This window comes from Mus caroli, unplaced genomic scaffold (genome assembly GCF_978045245.1).
Source record: "Mus caroli unplaced genomic scaffold, Mus_caroli_1 scaffold_14, whole genome shotgun sequence".
NCBI lineage: Eukaryota > Metazoa > Chordata > Mammalia > Rodentia > Muridae > Mus > Mus caroli.
The window spans coordinates 42,752,640-42,775,981 of NW_028227269.1; the positions used below are offsets into that span (position 1 = coordinate 42,752,640).

Sequence of the window (23,342 nt, forward strand, 5' to 3'; positions counted from 1 at the left end):
AAGACCCTGGTTCCAGTCAATATTATGGGAACATGGGAGAGCAGAATCAAATTCACACTCATGTTCCTTCATTTTTGTTGATCACCTTTCTATTCTTATTCTAATATGGTTTATGAAAGACCTCAAGTTCAGTTCAATGAGCTGTCAAATTGTGAGGAGATGCAAAACCGAAGGGCCTACTTATAAGTTCACATCTGAATCAAAAGGAAACTGGAAAAGTGGAGCCTCTCAAATAATTGTGAGCCCCAAATAGTAAGTTTTAAAGAGGATGTGTCTTATCTTGAACCAAATGCTGGAAAGAGTTTCCCTGCTTCTTCTCAGTCCTTCTGTGAGTGAGGTTTGTTCACTCCCAGTGACAACAGGAACACTCAGCCATATTGTTCCTTCCATGATCTAGAGTTACAAATGGTAACTGCCATGTGAGCACTGGAAATTGAACCCAGGTCCTTTAAAAAGCACAGCCAGTGCTCTTAACCACTGAGACATCTCTTCCACCTGACAATTAGGTATTATTGAAAATCTTTTATTGTGCTTAGTTTCTAAACTAAATTTTCATCAGAGGTATGTGTTAAGAGAATATACAGTACAGTTACGACTCGATATCTATCTGCAATGAACCCTTGAATTCAACCATGTGTGGAAATATTCTTTTAAAAAAGTTATCTCTATTGAGCATGTACAGGTCTCTTTCACGTAAGTCTTCCCTAGCCAGTAGAATACAGCCACTGTTTGCATAGCTTTACATTGCATTGGATATTCTAAGTTACTAGAAGTGATTTAATGAGTTCAGGAGGATGTGGCTATGTCCAAATGCTATGGTTTTTTTTTTTGTAAAGGTCTGTGTATCCTTGAATTTTGACATTTGCACAGAGAGATGGAACAAATATCATTCAAATAGTGAAGGAGGCACTGTGTACGTGGGGTTATTACTAGCCTATTTACAGGCATCCATGGGGGTTCTCATTATTTATTTAAATTTATTTATTAAAAATTTTAAAAGTAGAATTTTTATTTTATATCATATCTATTTTCTCTTAGCACATGATATTTTGAGTCAGTGTTTTTCCCATTTAATAGTATTTAAGGATAGCTGTATTTTGAGGGATGAGATCTTATGAATGTGTGCTCATTGATTCAAGTTCTTAAATGCTAATCAACTTAGTTCAGTAATTAAATTTCTCTGTCACCTTTTGTATTGGCAAAAGATGACTAACTATTGAGGATTTGTGAAGTTTAGTACACTTTATTTGTTCAAACATTTCCACTGTCTTTTACCACCACTAATATCTGCAGCTTAATTTACTAGGTCACAAGTCCAGGTAAGTTACTTTTAATAAAGTTCAGTTTTTAGTAGATTATGTAATGAGATCTTAAAATTTTTGATGAACACTAATAAAAGAACAAATCGAAAGAAATCTTCTTAAGTTTCTTCTTTGATCATGGTAATTCTTCGAGATCCTAAATTCTGCCTCCCCTCTGAAAGCTTCCATGTGTTTCACCTGTGTTTATACCTGCCCAGGAGCCTACTCAAGAGTTCTTCAATTCATTCTTCAGTTGGTAGCTTTCAGTACTGGTTCTTTGTTCCCAGTGCTATGATGACTTGACCGGTGTCTGTTTCCTGCGCTAAGTCAGAAGCTTCTTGACGTACAAGAGCAGTCTGTTCAAAGCAGTCTTTATTGCTCTTGCTCGACTGTATTGGCTCTCCATCTAGATCTGGACAAACAATAGCTATCTCATAGTAAAGGGTGTGTGAGAGGGTCAGTTAACAAATGATCTGTGACTGGATGATCTTCTGTTCGCTTCATTCACCTAGCCTCAGTTCATACCATGCCCAAGCCACAGTAGTTGCTCAGGAGATGTGTTGGATAAGCTAATGGTTTCTTGACTTTTAAAGGACATTAAAAATATTAATGGAGGCGTTTGTGGTATAAAGTGAATATTTTCCAGCAACCACCACATGGTTTTTATTAACTTGCAAACTTGAGAATTTGTAGCTGTGGTTTCCTTTATTGTGGTTTCTTTTATGCATAACCACACAATTTATTTTAATCATTTTAAGTGTGCATTCAGTAGTATTAGGTATTTTCACACTGTTATGTGAGCATCCACTACATTTCCAGGACGTTTTCATTATCTGAGATCAAAATTGCTAGCTATTAAGTAATAGCTTCCCACTTAACTGTGACTTTATAAAACACACTTTGTTTGCCTTGGACTCCTTTATTTTGATAGCATAATCAGTAAAGTGTTTGCCTATGAAGCATGAGACTCTGAGGTCAACCCAAAGAACCCGCATAGTGACATGCACTTTTGGTTCCTGTGCTGCGGAGACAGAAAATAGGAGGATCCCTGGCACTTAATGACCAGCTAGCCTGGTCTAGTCATCAAGTCTCAGGTCCTGATGAGAGTCCTTGTCTCAAAATATAAGGCGGGCATCTAAACATGAATGATATCAGAGGCTGACCTCTAGCTTAAACACATAGGTGCGCGCACACATACACACACACACACACACACACACACACACACACACACACACACACACACCTTTCCTTCCCTTTCCTTCCTAGATACATTACATGTAGATTGTATATTTTAAATACATAAACATGAACTGCTTTTGCTACCTGAATAGAGTTGGATGTCCCCATTTCCCTTGATGAATCTCCTGCCTGGGTTGATGATATAGGTTCCTGGAGATTGCATTATCTGTAGGATGTCCAGCATGGTTGGGGGTTCCTGTATTCTCAGTAAAGTCCACCTGCTCACCCATGAATGAGGCCCCATCTCCAGTTCATATGCAGAGGTCATCTCACTCATCTCCACACCTACTGATATCCACATGCACACAAACATCTATAGTTATTCCCAAGACTGTTATTTGCTTAAACATTGCGACCATATCTTATTTAAATTCCCAGAGCTGAAACATGTAATTTTAAATTTTTAAATTAATTCATTAACCTTTAACCTACTGAATGAAATTAGTGCTGCCCTTCTATGCATGGACATGGTTCATCCACTGAGCCATGAGCTACATACTAGTGGCCACACTTGTGAAGGAAATTGACTCCCTGTCCCCAGCAGCCATTAACTCAGGGATGTGGCCTTAGGAACTCCTCCACATACTAGAATTTTAACTGGCTTGAACTTGTGCAGGCCTTATGCATATAGCCACAGCTGCTGTCAATTCATGTGTGCAATAGCCATATCATGTCATAGCACACTTTCCCATCCCTTGGCTCACACATTCCTTCTGTCCCTCTTCTGTGATGTTCCCTGAACCTTGGTTGGGAGGTTGTATAGATGTTCTAACTACACCTGAGTACTCAGTCACTTAACCTCATCATTCATTATTGCCCACTGCAATAAGAAGCATCTCTGACCAAGGTTGAGACCAGTGGAACTCTGTGTTTATAAACATCAATATTTAGAAGGCAATTTGACAATATAACCATTTAGAAAACATCAATAGGCTCTCCCTGTGGGTTTATGACTTTCATAGCCATAGGTTTTGACTTCATAATATCAGTCAAGGATTGACTCTCTTTAGAGCAGGCCTCAAATACAATCAAGAGAGCAGCTGATTATGTCCGTAATCACTCATGCCACTATTACACCAGTAAGCACATCCTAGCATGTAATGACAGTGATTGCAACAGGGTCTAGTGCTGGATAAGACCAATGATGTCTTCTCTCCCTCACAAGTCTGCAAAGCAACTCTGAGCACAATGAAAGCCAGTCAGCAGGGAGAGGGAGAGTTCCTGGGTCAGTTAAAACTGATTTCTCTGTCCTGCAAACAAAGTATATGGTACCTTCAGGAATGGAATCTTACCATCTAGCTGTGGCAGGAAACCAAAAACAAGGTCAAAAGTCTGTATTGTATTGGGTGCTTCCAGGGCCTCACTGACCTGCTTTGGGCACTGAGATTTTAATTTTAATAACTCATATCTTCTGGGAGCATCATTATTCACTGATGTGGGGTTACTTTTTTTTTCAAACTCCTTTGAAATACATTTTATTCTGTTATGTTTGGTTGTTATCTTTTAGAAGCCGGTTCTTTTCTAATGAGAGGCAGAAAGGGAGTGGATCTGGATGGAAGGGGATGGAGGGAGGAACTGGAAGGAGTAGAGGGAGGGGAAACTGTAATCAGGATATAGTGTATGAGAAAAGAATCTATTTTTAATAAAAGGGGTGTACTGAAAAACCTTACAAACTAGTGAAACTTCAAAAGGCTTCTTCATATATCATGAGTTTTGGTTAGCCCTCTCCTTCCTCCCCTTCTTCCCACCTCTATTCCCATTCAAGGAGCTCTTAGCATTCTCTCCTTGATATTTCATATCACACATGTTCTACTATCTCTTCTTATTTTATTTTTTTAAGTTGGATTGAAAGATTATTTCCCAAGCAGCAGCTTCTTGCCTACTTCATTTTGGTAAGGGTTTCCCCTGTCCCATTTCCCTAGCCTGTCCATTCCAGGCTCTTCTTAGGCTCTTCTGTCTCCCGTACCACTCTTTTCTATTTTCTTGCCACCTCTACTCTCCTATCTTCCCATCAAATGCACTCCACTATGTCAACCGCCTATGCTATACTGAACTACCATCCTCTGAGCCAAACAGCTGTTGTCTTTCAGAGTTCTGCTGTGTCTGAGCTTGTTGAAGTTTAACATCTGCTGATGAAGGATTCAAAGGGTCACAGGATTTTCGCTTGAATATCGGAGCCACTTTGTACTAGTAGTTGCACACCAATATGGAACACCATAATTATGCATAGCCTCCGGGAAGAACTAGAGTGAACAGACTGAGGATGAATAGAGGAGGAGGGCTCCATCTATGGGGCCTTCAAAAACCATCATCCCTGCTGGGCAAAGAGTTTCTGGTGTGGCTTTGTTTGTTTTGTTGGTGGGGGGCACTCATACTCTAAGTAACCTCTTATACTCTGTAATTAAGCCCAATGACCTCGTTGGTTCTCCAGAGTGATCTTTGGCTAATTGTGCCTCATTTTGTCTTGTGTCCTTAGAAGGAGGGGTAGCTGTTGCTTACATATTCCCCCAGGAATTTTACCAGCAGCCTGCTTCCTAGCTTCCATACTCAGGTGGTTTGTATTTTTCCTTCTTTGGATGAGAAACTTCCTGAATTTTACCTCCTTCTAGGAAGAAGAATTGGCAGACTCACAAAGTACCATATACACTGTTGAGTCATTGTCCTAAAGATATCTTTCCAGCGTGGACATGGTCCATTGCACCAGACCCATCTGGAGATGCTTATTAGAAGGGTGGGATTCCAGGTCTCACTCCATCTGCTGAACCATATTCTCTCCACAGCTACCTTTTGTGGGCTCCGTTTCCTCAGACAGAGACATGAATCTCTCTCTCTCTCTCTCTCTCTCTCTCTCTCTCTCTCTCTCTCTCTCTCTCTCTCTCTCTCTCTCTCTCGCTCGCTGTGTATTTAGTGAACTTGAAAAATCATTCCTCACTACTATGTTTTATAAAATATTTAGGATATGTTCATTGACATTAAACTAGTTTCCTTTAGGCTTTTTTCTCCCCTAGGCAAAATAAAGTTACTTTGTTTCTATTAACATTCATGAGTGCTTAAATCTTTGTTGCTTTGCTGTTCTGCATACACCAAGTTTTAAAAATGAAATCAGATTCTGTTGATTGTAGACATAGACACAGCATCAACGAGGACTGAGTTTAATGTAAGGTTTAATTATATTCAGTATGTTCTGCCTTTTTAGGCGAAACAGAGCTGCATATTATGACAAATTCCTGATCGGGGAAATGTCATACAGTTAAGAATCTTTGTCAATGACTCTGCACCTTACTGTTTTTGAGGTTGGATCTTTGAATCAAACCTAGAGCTTTCTAATCTGGATAGTGTCACTTTCAACTTGCTTTGGGGTTCCCTCTGCTTTCTGAGGCTAGAACTGCAGGTGAACTCTCTTGCCTTTTGTAGAGTAGATCCTTGCCTTTGCATTGGGTCGAGGAATTCACTCTAGTTTCCCTTGCTTGTGTAGTAATCACTTTAGCTACTGACATAGCTCCCAGATGACTCCCTAGACTCCTTTTATTTTTATGTTGAAATAGAGTCTCACTAAGTTGCCCAGGGAGGGCTTCAAATTGTGATCCCATTTCTTTAGCCTCCTGAGTAGCAATGTAAGTGTGCACCACTACCTCTGGTCAACTCTTACCTTTCAAAAGTCATGGAACTAGCTCTAAATCCCAATAAATTCACTAAACTTGCAACAGTACAATGAATTTGATGGTAAACTCGAGGCTAGAAGTTAGCACCCAGTTTCTCCCGAACCCCAGCTAAGCTATGCTATAGTTGAAGAGGGCCTCTCCAGGAGACATATCATTGTGATATCATTTGGGAAAACTTATTTTAGATGATACTATCTGTTGTTGTTGGGTTTTTGTTTGTTTGTTTGTTTTGTTTTTCGAGACAGGGTTTCTCTGTGTATCCCTGGCTATCCTGGAACTCACTTTATAGACCAGGCTGGCCTCGAATTCAGAAATCCGCCTGCCTCTGCCTCGCAGATGCTGGGATTAAAGGTGTGCGCCACCACGCCGGGCTATCTGTTATTTGAAATGTGTTTTTCACAGATGCTGAAATGGAGAGAATTAGGCTTCAAAATTAGTTTGGCTTTGTGCCATGCCAAAATTGGCTATTGTATGGCAGACAAACACTGGAAAGGCATACGAGAAATGTCAAGTTTAAAAGGAATGTCTATATTTTTCTCCTCAGTTAATATGTACAAATCAATCTCACCTTCAATCTGAACTGTCTAAAGCAGGAAAACTGAAAAGATACATTTAGGGATTAGCCTAAGATTATGCACTAAACTTTTGGCAAAGCCAAAAACATTTTTAAAATTGTAAGTTACTATCATTTTTATACATAAAAGAGCATAATGGGTGCTGAAGAGATGTCTCAGTGGTTAGGACTATTTGTTGCCCTTACAGACAACATGGATTTGATTCCCAGTAGCAACATTGCGGTTCACAACCACACATAAGTCTAGTCCCCAGGGATCAGATCCCCTCTTCTGACTGCCACAGGCACAAGCCACATAATTGGCTCATATGCATTCAGGTAAAATGCTTACACATAAAATAAATAGAGCTAAAAGATTCTTCAAGAAGAGCATGATAATCTTATGCTACCTATATACTTAATATGGGTATATTCCCATGAATAAAATGTCACACGTGAAAAATTTCAAAGTTGATGTTCGGAAAAGCATTTCTCAGCTGTATTATTTTGAAGATTATAAACAGAAAAATCATTGTCTCAGCTAAAAAATAAAATCGGTATGAGGGGTTAAATATAAGTAAGGATGCCAACTTACAGAACTCAACCTCTAAATGCTCTATAGTGCCTTCATAATTAAACCACAAAGCATGAACAGATGCGATCAGGAGTGTCCACACTTGCAGATAATTCTTGCCTTATAGTGTATACAATAGTAGATTTTAGTTACATTGAATACTATAAAATCTCATTAAAAAATTTAAAAATGCAGAAAAAACGTCTATCAATAACAATTCACTTTAGGGCAAAGTGGTTATGGCAAGTATTAACTTTTTCTAAATTATTGCAATTTTGCTAAATTGACTCCCCTTTACTACTGTAACTGTTTTATTATGTGCACAGGGGCCTTCGCCTTTGGTTTTCACCGATGTCATTCATCTTTTCTGAGGGTCCCCTCTAAGATACATCAAATTTTTTCTTGACCTTTTGACTTAGGGTTAGTTTTATTTAATACGATAAGTTGATTGCATTTTGGAAAAGCAAATTAGGTTGTTCCGTGGTTATTGGTAAAACGGTCCACAGCAATGATGAATTACCCTATTCTGCTGACCTAAATGTGTTTCCAAGTGATGCAAGCCATGGGTGCAGTTGTCACCGCAAGAGTGATGAATGGTACAAAAATTCACTTCCTAGGAATGTTTGGCATAATTATTGGCATGGTAGCACAATTACTATTACTATTTTTATGGTCCTTGCTTGGAGTTTGAAATTGCTGTAAGAGGCTTGAGATGAGGCTTGTTGGTAATACACAAATAGTAGGATGAAATCATTTCCCTCTACTACCTTAGAACTACCTATGCAAGATTGGATATGTACTCTTATCAGAGCATCTTGCCTTGCCTAAATTATATTTAAACAACAATTGACATGCTATCAAAACTACCTTATTCTGTTCTTTTTCCTTCCTTCCTTCCTTCCTTCCTTCCTTCCTTCCTTCCTTCCTTCCTTCCTTCCTTCCTTCCTTCCTTCCTTCCTCCCTCCCTCCCTCCCTCCCTCCCTCCCTCTCTCTCTCTCTCTCTCTCTCTCTCTCTCTCTCTCTCTCTCTCTCTCTCTTTCTTACTCCAGATTTTATTCCTTTCTTGGTCCACCCTCCGACTATTCCACATCCCTTACATCCTCCCTGACCCTCTTATTCCTTTCTTATCACACCTAAAACCTCTATTCAAAGCCATTTCCTCCCCTAGACTATATAGTGCAGCATTTTCACACCTCTGTGAAATATTGTGAGCAAAGGCCTCTTGTCAGGAAATCTATGGAAGACTTTGTGATAGAAACCATGGAGACTCAACCCTAGTCCACAGAGGTGGCATGGGGAACCTCAGAGGCTTTGAACCCTAGCTGTGTTAAAAGTGTAAGTGCCTGGATGTGTAAGTGCCATGGGGAGCTCCCACTCAAGGCTGTATCCTTCTTGCTGGCATCCACAGAATAGGTACTTATGAAGCCTTTCTGAAGCTTTTGACTTAGTTTACCCTTTTCCCTTGACTGCCTCTAATTCTGTCTTGGTTTTGCTACTCTCTGACAACTCCTACCTCAACCTCCCAAATACTGGGATTACAGGCCTGCACTGAATTGATGTGTAACTTGTTATATGGACAGAGTCTGGGCCAGAGTATCATCTCATTGGCTGTTGAGTAGCACATCTGAAAAAGACAAAACAAAGCAAAAACACCACCACAACAAAACAATGAAAACAACAACACCCTTACTTTCATCGACACATCTTTCATTGCTTAACTCCCCAGTTTTTAGGTACAGCCTGAAGGTGTCTGAGGTTCCACCTCGCCATCCTCTTCGTTATTCCTGGGGTTTCACTGCTCTGTTGGTAGACTCTCCACACTTTGCCCTTGCTACTTACTTTGTACCTAATGGTCTTTCTACGCAGAATGCTTTTCTCATTCATCTTTAAGGTTCTAGTCAGTGGTCTTCCAGTGGAAAGTCATCCTGTAGAATGAGATATACCTGTGTCTGAAAGCTCACAATATTCTCTAATACTGTCTTTTGTAGAGGCTTCTGATATTTCTAGCTGTGGCCCCAATCAGCAAGTGAATTGAAATTTCTAGTAGGAGTGTCTGATTTATGCTTTATTCACTTATTTATTTTATATTAGATGTATAAGCATTGCAATATACATGTTGTTCAAGTGTATCTATTGAGCTGTTAACTAAAGTCAGAGCTTCAAAATTTGTATAGACTCTCTCCAACATACCATTAGAAGTTCTTTTTCTATGTAGTTATCATATATTAAGGGAAAAATGTTTATTACTTTCAAGCTGTGTTTTATTCCAAGAAACACTGACTTTCAGAATACTAAGGTTTTGCCCTGATAAGATAATAATGCATTAAATGCAAAGAAAATCAAAATAGCTTTACGTGTGAGGTAAAGAATTTCCTTAAATTTAAGACATAAAATTTCATAAGCCATGCATAAACCGAAGCAGTTGAACTCACTGCAATGCTCTTTTTACTTCATTTCTGGAGTAATTTTGAGATTCATGATGTCCTAACATTTGACTGCAGCCCAGGGTGGCTGAATTGATACTTGTTTCTCTTCTCTGAAAGATGTTTTCAGTGGTCGATAGTGCGAGTTCTGTTTTCAAAAATACCAAGTCCAAAAAGATACAAATGCTCCCTTAGGAATCCTTGGGTGGCATTCAATTGCTTGTCTGAAGGCTGAGTTGTGATGTGCTCAGTGTGATTGCTCTGTTTCTCATCCAGGGCGTCCTTTCCTGGCTAACTCTTCTCTGGTATATTTGCTTAGGAAATGCTGAGGTTTACAGAAGAGAGGAGTTGTGGACCAGAGAGTCAGGAGCTGCCTGTGACAGAGGTTTTGCATTGGTATAGGTGTGATTTTTTTCCCCTCAATTTTTAGCTGTTTTCCTCAGCTCATGATGATCCTCACTGAGAGGTAGGACATACAAATATAGGCAAAAGACTTCCTATGTTCCTAAATAGAAAAGCTAACTACCAATCAAAAGCATACAGCCTGAAAGTATTTTATCCACTCTGTCTATCTGTCTGTCTGTCTGTCTATCTGCCCAACTGTCTGTATTTCTTCATCTGTCTAAACAATCCTCTAGCTCCAAATTGGATTCAGACTGACTCTTCAGGTTAGATCCATTAATGTGATGTATAGTCACCCTAGTCACCTCCCTGGTGTCACTTTTGATAGAAACCAACAGAGAGATGTTTTGGCAAATGTATTCATAATTTGTCTTCCTCGTAGGGCTCTCTCTGCGATTGTGTGTCCCATCAGGGACTCTGTTAACTTATTGGCAATCTACTGTGATTGATGGGAACTGATGTCTTATTAACATTCCCCTCACCCCCCACTTTTCTATTCACAGAGCAATGCTAAGAAAACCTTTGGCTTAAGGAATTAAAACGAAATATCACTTCTTCAGGTAAGAAGACCTACTTCAATGGTAGGATGTGCATTTTTAAAATAATATTTAAGATTGTAAAGTGAATTATACCATAAAATATGTGATTGTATAACATTAGCATCATGTCTGATACTTTTCATCAGAGAGCATGACAGAAGACAGGAAGGGAAAATACAAATGCAGAGACATTTATCATCTCACTTGTCAAAGAGAGTAGATCAAATTCACAGAGAAGGACCTAGCCTTGCTCTCTCGTCATTGTGTGGAAGTAATGTTTGCGCTTTATTCAAACATTTCTCTTTAATCACAGAAAATAGCACTGTTCATAAAAAAAAATTCTGAAGTAACTGAAGGTTAAAAATCATTCCTATTACATGTGAACAAATATCAAAAATCTGAAGATATGGCATCCTGTTTTTCTTGCATCTCAAATAAGGGAAAGGTCAGTTCTGAGAGTTTAAATGTATGTCTTCTGTCTGGCAAGTCCTTTCCTATCCCCTGTTTCCCACTCTTCAAACTTCACATCCCACTCCATTTGTGTCAAGTAGGATTACCAACTCCAGAACAGACCATGCTTGGCCTGGGTGGCCTTCTGAAAGGCCACCTATTGTAGTCTATTTCACTTGGTGAAAAATATCTTAAGTAGAAATCAGGAACATAGTTCAGAGAACTAGATCTCAACCAACAAGAGCTCTCTTAAAGAACTATAAGGCCCCCATTGTTCAGATGTCTGCTTCTGTACTTCATAGGTTTAATTAAACAAATGAATTCTCATGGAGTTTAATTAAGAAGATTGCATGCAAGATTTTGAGGGAGCAAAATCCTTCCAGCATGTTTTGCCCATTGTTCTTGAGAAGAGTTGATCTATTGAGATGTCATTTTGTAATTAAGAGGAAATGATTCATGCCTCCACCTGAATTTGTTATCATTGTGTTGTCTGGAAACTGATTTCATGTGATGGATTCTTGTAGTATTCTAAAATACCATCAGAGACCCCCAAAATCAGTGATGTAGAATTTAATATTGCCTGTGATAATATCTAGCCTTCTGTAAATAGTCTGTAGCGTGTTTGCTAGGAGACACAGAGAGAGAAGAGTAAAGGCAAGTGATTATTTTTAGGTTGTAGTTCTAGTGACTGAGGATTGCACCAGAAGGCAAGGTGTGTCAAGCGATCCCGAGGGTCACTCGAGGTTGTACTGGAAGGATGCAGTGTTTTAACACAACCCGAGTGCTTTCCCAATTACTGAGATATTGTGGCATAGCTCTAAGGGGATTTTCTTGGCAGGATATGATATTTTCTCTTTCTTGTTGTTTAAAAAGATAGTTGGTTTTAAGAATCTCTTGTCTTCCAGAGAAGGAAGTGAAAAGGCTGAATTTCACCTTTCCAAATACATACTTGCTGATCTGTTTGGCTAGCCTTTTAAGTGACTAATGAGAACTTTCTCTTGGCAGGCTGCTAGAGCTGATGAAATATCTCATTTTTGTCTTTGTGAATGGACTCATCTGGCCAAAAACCGAACACAGAGAATCTTCCCAATTTTTGTCCCTGGCCTCACAAAGACATGCTGAAACTTTCCGAAATTCTAAAGCATGCTTGTGTTCAGAATGTCCCCAGGCTATTTAGCCATTGCCTCTGACATTAGACTAAGAAAGTTGTGGGGGGAGAGGAGGGCAGGCATTACAGCAACTTAATTTTCAGTTGAGATTCCCACAGTTGTTAATGTGTTGTAGTATCTGAAAGATGTGAGATGCCAGAATTGTGGACTGTTTGGGAAGCCAATATCCCTCCCAGATCTTTCCTGTCTCTTTGTGTCTCATGTTGAATATAATCAGACTTATCATTTACCCTAACGTGTAAGTGTTCTCTTATTTGAAAGAAAGGCTCAAATGGTGGAATTTCTTTAATGCACTATTTAATGTGAAGAGCAGGAACATCCCTGAAATCACACCCTTAAACTAGTTTCCACTATGGCTATGTTACTGCATGGGAGGGAGTGCACACATTTTAAAGACTGGTCACACTTGGCAGGCAGTGAAAAAGGAAAACTCTAGCAGTCTAAAAGGCGATTGGAATTGTTTGTTGATGACTTGAAAGTTGTTTCTTCATTTGGCCTTGTGAGATTCAGTTGTTTGTTCATCATAGGAGAATGGTACTCATATTTTCAGTGGGTAATAAACTGAAAGGGAAATCTGATTTTATACTTCAGTTGATTTGTAAATGGAGACAACTATCTTAATGGAAAACCTGAATAGGAACATAAGTTTAATATTACCTAACAATGAGGTAATCTTTCTAAAGCTGAGAAGTTTATCCCATGTTATTAGATACAAATCAAAGTCAGGAAGCACAAACTGTCCACAAAAAGAAATATGGTCTCACAAAACTGGAGGTGGAAAGCTCATGGATAATTCAGTAATTCTGAGAATCCTAGAATTTATTAAAAACAAAAACAGAGGTCTAAGTATCTTTATTATTTTATACCAGTTGAATTTACCTGATATTTAGTAACAGAAAAAACCACACCACCTTTTCCTTGTGGTTACTCATCCTCTCTTAACCAGATGTATTGAGAGGGCAAGATCTAGATTTCAACTAACTAAGTGACAGCATCCCTGAGGTATTGCATGTGAGTTCTGCCTCTATGGTGGTCACAGCGAGCATCTCCCAGATGAGCTGCTCTCCACACAGGAAGTCTTCCTTGAAAGCCCGATGATTGCAATGAGTAATATTCTGTTCTTCCATCCCGAGTATTCCCCAGCTTTTCTTGTCCATTTTTCAGTAAATGAATACATATTATATATGCATATACATTAATGTTTATTATTTATTTGAGAATGTTAACAATGTATTTTGATCATAATCACCTCTCATTCCTCCTTTTCACTCCTCTAAGATTAATCTTCACTTTCCCACCTACTCCTAACTGTGTCCTCTTTTAAAACAGTAACCCACAGTCTTATTTGTGATGACGATATACTCTTGGGGCATCCACTGGAGCATAGTTGACCTATTAGATGCTATACCTTTAATAAAAACCGAGTCTTCCTCCTTTAGAACCCGTGGCCCATCAATGGCATCTCAGCTAGGATGTTGCTCATGAGTCCGTTCCTCAGTCCATGCTGGAATAGTGACTGGCAACAACAATAGTGACAACAACAATAGTGACTGATCCTGTGGCTGGCAACAACTCTTACTAAGTTCATAAGTGCAACTGTCTTTTGCTCTAGTCTTCCCTGACCTCTGGCTCTTATGATCTTTCTCATCTTCTGCCATGGTCTCTTAAGTTGTGGGGGGAAGGATGATGATGATGATGATGGTGTGTGTGTGTGTGTGTGTGTGTGTGTGTGTAGCATTCCACTGACACTTCTTTTCTACTCTTTGACCAATTGTGAGTTTCTGAGTTAACCACTGTCTACTACACTGAGAAACTTCTCCTAGTGTAGTGAGAGCTGCACTACTCTGTCGATATAGAGATATAAATTTAAAGGGTAGTTTGATACTGTATTCATTTAGCAAAATGATAGTAATAGGTTCACCTCCAGGATGTATAAGCTCTCCATCATCATCATCACCATCATCTTTTGTCACCCAATTTACAGTTTCAGGAATGCATTTCCTCCTGTGAGTTAGCGCTTATATACCATCAGAAAGCTATTGGTCACTCCTATAAGATTTATGTTACTATTGTACCAGTGACCATATGTTGCTGCACAGGTGTACTTTACTTCATAGACTTTAAAGCTGGTAAAAATGATGATTTTTCTTCCTATAAGCTTACATAGCACCTTTCAATATCAGGAAAGCTAGTCAGAGGGGAGGAAGGTTCTTGATCATTTCCACTGATTTTTTTCATGTCCTGGGACCCAAGGGTATGCTGTCTTCAGCAATAGAGTCAACTATTAAGTTCTGGTGGGGAACCAAGAACAAATGCCAACAGTTTACGCTATTTTGCAAGGTCTCTGGGATAATGCTGACCAACAGCTAGAGGGGTGGTATATTGCACCTGGCACTGGGATTTCTCCATGACAACGTACAGCTTCTAGGAGGAATATTATCACCTGTGTAGGGGAATTCCAATTAAATTTTTAAAAATTGACTTATTTTATGTCTATGAGTGTTTCTTCTTAAACACAGACAGACAGACAGACAGACACACACACACACAGATATATATGGGATAATATGATTTAATAAGGACTCAGTATACAGCAAAAGAATTCCCAACCCTATGGGAATAACTTAGAAATGGAATTGTCCTGGCCCCTGGCTGGGCCCAGGGAAGAGTGAGTTTCCAATGGAGACACAGGCCTGTTTACACATCTTTCTTATCATTCCAGTCAAGTCTCTCCAATATTTTTCTCTCTATAAAAAGTTTGAAAAGAACAAAAATGAAATGCAGGACAGGAGCATCCAAAGGGCGGTAAATGCCACCAGGAGTTTGAAGATTGGGAGAGCTTCTCCCTGTGAAGTGTGAAGCGTGAAGCGTGTGTGTGTGTGTGTGTGTGTGTGTGTGTCTGTGTGTGTGTATGTGTGTGTATGTGTATGTGTGTGAGTGTGTGTGTGTCTGTGTGTGTCTGTGTGTGTATGTGTGTGTGTGCCACATGCATGTCTGGTGACCATGGAAGTCAGAAGAGTTTGCCAGATCCTTAAAACTGGAATTGGTGTTAATGGTGGTTGTGAGTTCTGGGACTGGACACGGGTCCTCTTTGAGAACAAGTACACTCAACCACTGAGCCGTCTTCCTAGCCCCGTCCAGTTAAACATTTTATATGAGATTACTTTTAGGAATCTTATAAAATGGTAGTTTCCATGTGGTTCTCTTAGTTATCCATTTCCCAACCCCCTCCTAGCCCTACTCTACCATTCCTCTCGTCACTGAAGCCTCCTTCCCCATCAATCCCTTGGTTCATTTCTGTGTGAAGTCTAAGCAGCGCTATGTGTCTTGAAGTTATATAGAATTATATTAAACTTCATGCACAGCATTTCTGTAGGGAGGCTGAATCCTAATACATTTTCTGAGACTTATCTCTGGAGTGGCATCGGTAATTGAGACACCTTTATTAATTGCATCCCTTTCCTCCCCTGCCTTCTGTCTTCATGAATCTTCTGGGAATCACCACGTTCCCCCCCCCCCCTGGACAGCCTGCCCTACCCCTATTCCATTACTTCTTTCTGACCATTTCTGAGAGCTGGGAAAGTATATTTGGAAGGTGTCTCAAGAAAGACACCAGCATTTGTCTTGGGTGCGAGCTGGACCCATGCTGATGCGATGGTGACTGACTGGAAGAGAAAGATGGAATTACAGCTTTTTACCAATAACGATCACTGTTATGAGGCTACAAATTCTTCAACATGCATGAATCCCTCTAACTCCTCTTTCTGTAGCCTTGTAGAGAGAAATATCTGCTTTGCAATTGGAAGAAGATGATTATGTGACACACTTTTCTGTACATGGTTGATTCAGTGACCTTTGCAATGAACTCATGGCAGACACCAACTGGATCAGATTTGTTTTTCCTGATGTACTTCTGGCTTACAGCTTTAAAATGTTTTCTAGGGTCCCCAGAATTAGAGCTAGTGATGAGATGATTACCCCCATAGTCTTTTCAGGATACTTTAGTGACCTGCAAGACATTTTAATGACTGCAAAAGTATACCATACTGGTGGAAGCCACCCAGATGTAGTCCTCATTCTTAGTAGATGTAAACTCTATTAAAATAACTTAGCCTGTACAAGAAACTTTATTTCAAATTATAATAATAAATAACAAATTATACCTCTTATTCACATACTGCAAACCATCCTTTAGTGAACTTTAATAATTGAGAGGTATGAGAGACACCTGGCAGGGATGTTTCAAGCCTCCCGTGTTCAGATCTGTGTGTATTTGAGGCACAGAGGCACAGATACTGAGGTGCTGGGAGGGTGTTATTATGTCCTTCCCTTCCAGCATCTGGACATTTCATCCCTGGCTGCTTTTGGAGGGTGTTGAATCCTGACAAGAGGGTTATCTAGGGAACTACCCAGGAGGAAAATGAAGCCCAGTGTGGAGCAGGAGACCAGGCCTAGGCCCCTGCTGGTAATACAGTATGTTGCTGTCACAACTGACTGCATACACAAATAGATGCTTCCCTCTCCTATTCATTATGTTTTCCTTTGCCGGGTTTTGTTTTATTTTGCCTTTCGTGACAGCATTCATTTTGTAAGGCAAAGGAAAAAAAAAAACCTCCCTTGGACGGATTCAAGTTTTCATATCTGCAGAAGACAGTTCTACAGCTTTTGTCTAACATAGCCGTTATGTAAAGAGTCTTTGTTTCTGGTCGAGTGTTGTGGCAAGCAAGTCTATAAACTCCTAGAAACACGGGAGAGAATGCTTTCCATTCAGAGAGAGGAGTAGGATATGGTACATAGAGCCAATGTTGAGAAGGGTTTTGTTTTCTGCAGCAGGGTGGAAATTCACATTCAGATTGATGCTCTGTGGTATTTAGCATGCTACAGTTAAACAAAAGGGCATGGCAGCCTTCATAGCCATGTTGATTAATGCATTCCTTGAATGTGTTGATTAATGTGTTCCTCAGATGCCTCCATAAGCTGCTGCTGCAGCTGAGGTGTGGCCAATGAGCCTCCTCACTGGCTGCTGCCTTCATGCGGGTTCATTTGCACATAGGTCTTCTGTGTGTTTATATCACACCACCAGCACCCTCATAAATTAAACCTTTATAATATTAAAATGCATTTTTGGAACATTTTCACTCTGGTCTAGTAGTAGGAAATCCATAAACTTTGAAGTTCACAGGGAGAAGCTCTCCCAATCTTCAAACTCCTGGTGGCATTTGCCGCCCTCTGGATACTCCTGTCCTGCATTTCATTTTTGTTCTTTTCAAACTTTTTATAGGGAGAAAAATGTTGGAAATAGTCTTATGGAGAAACTTGCACTGGAATGATAAGAAAGATGTGTAAACAGGCCTGTGTCTCCATTGGAAACTTACTCTTCCCTGGGCCCAGCCCGGGTCCAGGGTAATTCCGTTTCTAAGTTATTCCCATAGGGTTGGGAATTCTTTTGCTGTATACTAAATCCTCATTAAAACATACTGTCTCATACTGTTTCCAAAAATCCTCATCTGAATGTGGCTCTGCCCTGCTTGTTAAAGGATAAATCAGACTTTGTTTAGTTTGCTTGGTCTCTCTTCAGGACATAAGAATGTTATTGCTACTTTGAGTATTTTCCGATCATTTAGCAGAGGTGCTAAAAGAATCAAAGCACCCTGTTTGAAAATGGGTCAAAGAAAAACAGGGCATGGAAGAAATGGCCCAGTTCTCTGGGTGTGTGTGTGTGTGTGTGTGTGTGTGTGTGTGATATTCTCCAAATGTGTGGTATTGTAACAGAGGAAATCATCCATGCTACTCAGATAGACTGCTTTTGCATGGCCTAAAACAGAACAAAGAAATTCACCCTGAACAAAAGTGAGTTTGTGTGGAATATTGCTGTGTGAAACCATTATAGAGAAGCAACAGTCATGAATATGTACCTCATTTAGGTCTTGGCATTAATGGTAAAGAATGGCAGTTTGGTATTCCGAAGGCTAAGAGGAGACTTTATTCTATCTGTAGATATCAGCGCAAAACCACCTAAAAGTCTACTTTGGAAGTTCTTAGACTATACAACTTGTGTTATTTGATGACGTGCATTTAAAATGTACTGTTTTAAGATATCTCAATATGTCCATTCTCTGTCTCACAAGCATACTTAAGGACATGGGAAGGAACATAACGTGTTGATTTATTCCTGTGGTGTTTTCTTGCTGTGCTGGCTAATTTTTATGTCAACTCAACTCAAGGTAGTGTCATCCGAGAGGAGGGAGCCTCAAGAGAAAAAAAAAAAATGCCTTCGTAAGATGGGGCTGTGATCAAGCCTAGAGGCTGGTTTTCTAAATTTGTGATTGGTGTGAGAGGGCTCAGCCAATCTTGAGTGGAGCCACAGGTGATCCTGGGACCTCTAAGAAACCAGGTTGAGCAAACCTGTAAGCAGCACCCTCCATGGCCTCTGCATTAGCTTGTAATTTCAGGTTCCTGCCATGTTTGGGTGCCTATCCAGACCTCCTTTAGTGATGGACTAAGATGTGTAAGCCAAATTAACTCTTTCCTCCCCAATTTGTTTTTTGGTCATATTGTTTCTAGACAGCAAATGAAACCCTAACTATGACACTTTCATAAGCCTCTCTTTGGAACTCCAGGTGCAAAAAATAGATGCTTCTATCATACAGTTAACATGGAGGACATCTGGTAAAAGTAGCCAGGAGTTTTTTAAAAAAACCTTAGTGGATGAAATGCTTAAAAGAGAGTACAGCAATGTAACTATATCAGGGAATTCACATAGCAATTAGGCACGCATCTTCTTGGTTTGCTAAAATTCCACAGGAATTGATGGGTTTAGACAAAGGGAGACAGTGCACATGATTACTTCATTTTTCTGTGAAGCTTCTAGTACAGTACTTAACTCAAAACTTGTTGACAGAGCTGTTGGCTTAGGGAAGGGGAGGCCACAGAGCATGTTATGTAAAACAAACAAACAAACAAACAAACAAACAAACAAACAGCACAGGACTCTCCAACCTAAAGAGGAACAGGGAAAAGGTTTCCAGAAATATCTATTTTTATTTATGTATTTAGTCAAAAAGCACATAGAAGATGTAGCCAAGAGCAAATGTACTTTCCTAAACAGTTTTGTTCCCTGGGGCCTAAAAAGGAGAAGAAAATTGACAAATATAACCAGACAAACCTACCACATTTAAATGCTTGCAATGACCTGGAAACTATAACTAAGCTCCAAGTGTTCTATAGAACATTTCTTTATTATGTAATAGTCCATTTCCCCCTTTGAAGAGAAAACAGCTACAACTCTGCATCGATACAAGCAGACTTCAAGTTGATTCGGCATGTAAAATAGTTAATTATTCAACTATTATATGCTCTGGAAGATAGAATTTTGCCATATAGTAGAAAATGTAAACCCATCCTAGTCCTTTGACCCACTCTGAGCACCTCGTTCATGCTTTGTAAGTAGCAGTTGAATGTAAATAACTAGTTGCTCTCTATGCAAAACTTCTGTGCAAAACTCCCCTCCAACTTCCTCTCACAATTTTCTCATTTTCTCTTGATGGTTGATGGCTACAAAGAACAGCTTTGTGATAAATTGATAGCCATTTTCATTTTTCTGAGAACCTTTGGATGCTCGAATTTTCCTTCCTTGAATCAATCGCCAGTCTCAGTGAGAGAATAGATTTCAAATCACTACATTATAATGTACTTGTTAATTCTATACAGTTAATTACTGTAGTGCCTTTGTGTTCACCTGTGAAGGAATTCAATACTTAGGACATATGCAAACCCTCACCAGGAAGGGCAAATAACCAAATACAGTCTTTTTACAAAGGAGGTTTCCTTCAGCTGAGAGTCAAATGGTTTTCCTCTTTCAAATAGCTTGTTCAATAATCACTGGATGAGTGAAACAACCATTGCACATAGAGTTAGGTCAACCCATTAATAATTTTGTTAAGAGAAAATCAAAATTTATTGTGAAGTTATGTGCACTTCTACAATAAAAATTAAACCCTCACATATGGACCCTATATCTAATGCCTATTCCACAGCCATTTTTATTAATAGACATTATTGATTGCTTCTTATATACTACAGAGGGAATAAGGGGAGCTGTTGGGAGTACAAACAGACAGATGTGGCACTTGCCTTTGGCTACTTGCATTGCCCAGTTACATATGCACAGTTCTACTGCTCACATACGTGTGTACATGAAATGAAATCATAGAATAGTGTTGAAGAAGTGTGGTAGAAGCTAAAATGCTCAGAGTTCAATGGATGGGGATACCTAGGTTGTAGGAACTTTCCAGGCTTTTTGACTAGATTTGAAGTATGGAAACCAGGGTTCCAAATGTAGTCCAGAGGAAAAAAATTAGAAAGAGCAGACAACCACCAATATCACTCATAAATAAATACATAAGTAAATCTAGGAGTAAATGTAGGGATAATGGAATGCTAGTTGGGACATCTCTGCCTTCTGGAATTCATGGAACCATGTCCCCTGAAGTGGTATGTGTTTTTAAATGTGATTTTTCAGGGACCCCATGTGAAGAGAATGGATGTCATCAATCATCCCCAAGAGAAAATCTGATTGTAGAAATGAGAAAAGTGGCCTTTAAAAATTGTTATTAATGAAATGACCTAGATGGGAGTCACTCAGACCAAATGACTTTTTTTTTTAAATGAAGAGTCATATGAATAAAAAAAATTATATTTACCAAAATCAAGGATAGTGGGAACCAGAGCACAGCATTCCTACTACCAGAGGGAACATGTCTTGAAGCAAGACTGTGACAATATCTCTTTAGAACCAGTTCAGGTAGAGTCGAACAGACAGAAGATGCAGCACTCTCTCTCCTCCACTCTTTGCTTTGTGCTCTCTGTTTGGAGAGGGTACTTAGTCAGACATGGTCAAATTATTGAAGTGGTATTTCTGTGAAACATTTCCATCTTAATAATTCTTTCAGAGTTGTTAAGATGAAAGACATTTCCAGGGCACGCATGAAGATGAATCCCAAGTCTTAAAACTCCTACCCTAGAGCAACACACTGAGGGCAGAGGGGAGTCACACCCTCTCCTAGTCAAAGCCCAGCATCACAAATGCACCCGGTCATAAATTTAAGTGCCAAAATAACATATTATATTCATCAATTTTTCATTGTGGACTCTGGAGTGTTTCATAATCACACTTATGCTGTTGTTCATTCATTTTCTATTTACCTGTCCAAGTGAAAAATTGTCATATTCCCCCCAAACAGAAAATTCTGTGATTTCCCGTCTAGTTTTTATTTATATGGAATAAGGAAAAAAATGTGGAATAAACACCCAATCTGACTTGAGGTGCCTTTTATTTGTCCCATGCACAATCCATCAATGGGCACACCCTGCCTGCTTCCATCCAGATCATTCCATCCACACGCTGCTGATATCCATCACTTTACATGGCCCTAGTGTCACATTTTCATTGATTTATCCTGTCCTAAAAGTCACTGTAGTGACCTGCCCAGTTTGTTGGTGAATTTCGTTAATGCTTTTTTAGTTTCTGTGAATGCTTTCTGTTGGAGGGAACCACTTTGTCACTTGCTTTCCGCATGTTATTTGGTATTGTTCTGCATCTGGCTAACACAGGGAGCGCTTTGACATCTGTAATTAATTGCTCTTATAATTTGTCATTAGCCACCTGCTTGATAAACAGAATGGGAGGTGTTTGTGAGTGTATATAGGACTTCATTTTTAATATTTTATGTACTGTTATTCTCTCTCTCTCTCTCTCTCTCTCTGTGTGTGTGTGTGATGTGCTTTGGGTAGGTGGGTGCCAGTATGTTATGGCACAAATGTGGAAGTCAGAGGACAGCTTTGTGGAACTGGTTCTTTTCTTTACATGGGTGCCAGGAATAAAACACAGATTTCAGGGCTTTAGCTGTGACATGCTGAGCCACCTCACCAGCACCTGTGACCATTGTCCAGTTCCTAAGATTACATAGTGCGCTCACTGCAGTCTGTGTTGCCTTTCACCTAGACCACACTGTCTCCTTCTGTTGTGTTTTATATACTTCCTTGCAATTAAAAGTTTCGCCTCTCCTTATAGAATATAGAGGATCTTGTACAGTTTCCCTTTCATTCTTTAAAGAATTTAATGGGAAGCCAAAACTGCAATGTCTAACTCTATATAGTCTAATAAGAAAAATTTTTAGAAAAATATAAAATAAAATCATGTTTCTTTTTCTAAAAGACAAAAAACAAAACAACAACAACAACAAAAAAAAAACAACAACAACAAAACCAGAACAGGCTTTTTGTAATTGAGTTGATTGTATTTTGGTTGAAAATATGAGCTTAAAATTATTTTTTCCCAAACCTGAACTCTCTTGACACAGAAAGTATCTAATGCCTCTAAGTCAATACCCTAATTAATATTCAAGAAAAGTAGGGGAAATGGAGAAATTCTAGATTATAGAGTGGGATGTGCTATGTTTCCAGTTACTTTGTTTTTCTTATATTTCTTCCTGACCAGTGTGCACCACAAAACTCAGTATTTACCATTCTTTTCAGGCGTGTTCAATGGGCTTAATCATTTCAGTGTGTCCCTTTAACACTATGTGAAGGAGTGTGTTTCCTTTAGAGGTCTCAATCCATCCAGGATGCATTGGCCTTATTCTCTGTTTTGTTGACATATGTGTGATGTAATGATCCTTTTAAGAAAACAGATGTTTATTATAAAAATACCATCTACCATCTGGGATCTTCTAGCACTATATTCCATAAAGACAAATTAGTTTAATTTCATATAATATATTTTAATTTCTTCCCGGTGGTGATGGCCCTTCTTTAATATTTAATAAGGGGAAATTGCCATAGTGTTACAATAGCAGTTAGAAATAATAAAACTATTCCCTAAGTGGTTGTTTTTAATATACCTCTTCTTTCTTTTTACTTTTAGTCTATTCCCAAAACTATGTTAACGGAAGTTTGGGGAAGATTTAAATTTGTGTGTAGGCAATGATATGTTTGTAGTGGAATTACATATTCCCGGGGAATTTTAA

At 39.2% G+C, this 23,342-nt stretch overlaps 1 protein-coding gene across 30 annotated transcripts in view; it reads left to right on the plus strand.

Annotated features, from left to right (window-relative positions):
* Positions 1 to 23,342, plus strand: part of Nrcam (neuronal cell adhesion molecule) — a 266,455-nt gene that overhangs the window by 120,307 nt on the left and 122,806 nt on the right. For 29 of the 30 annotated variants that reach the window (XM_085830319.1, XM_085830322.1, XM_085830320.1 and 26 more), the window contains one exon: positions 10,661 to 10,717. The exons of the other annotated variant lie outside the window; for it this stretch is intronic. The gene's annotated coding sequence lies outside the window, so the exon portion shown is untranslated. The remainder of the gene's footprint in view (positions 1 to 10,660; positions 10,718 to 23,342) is intronic. 30 annotated transcript variants of the gene reach the window in all.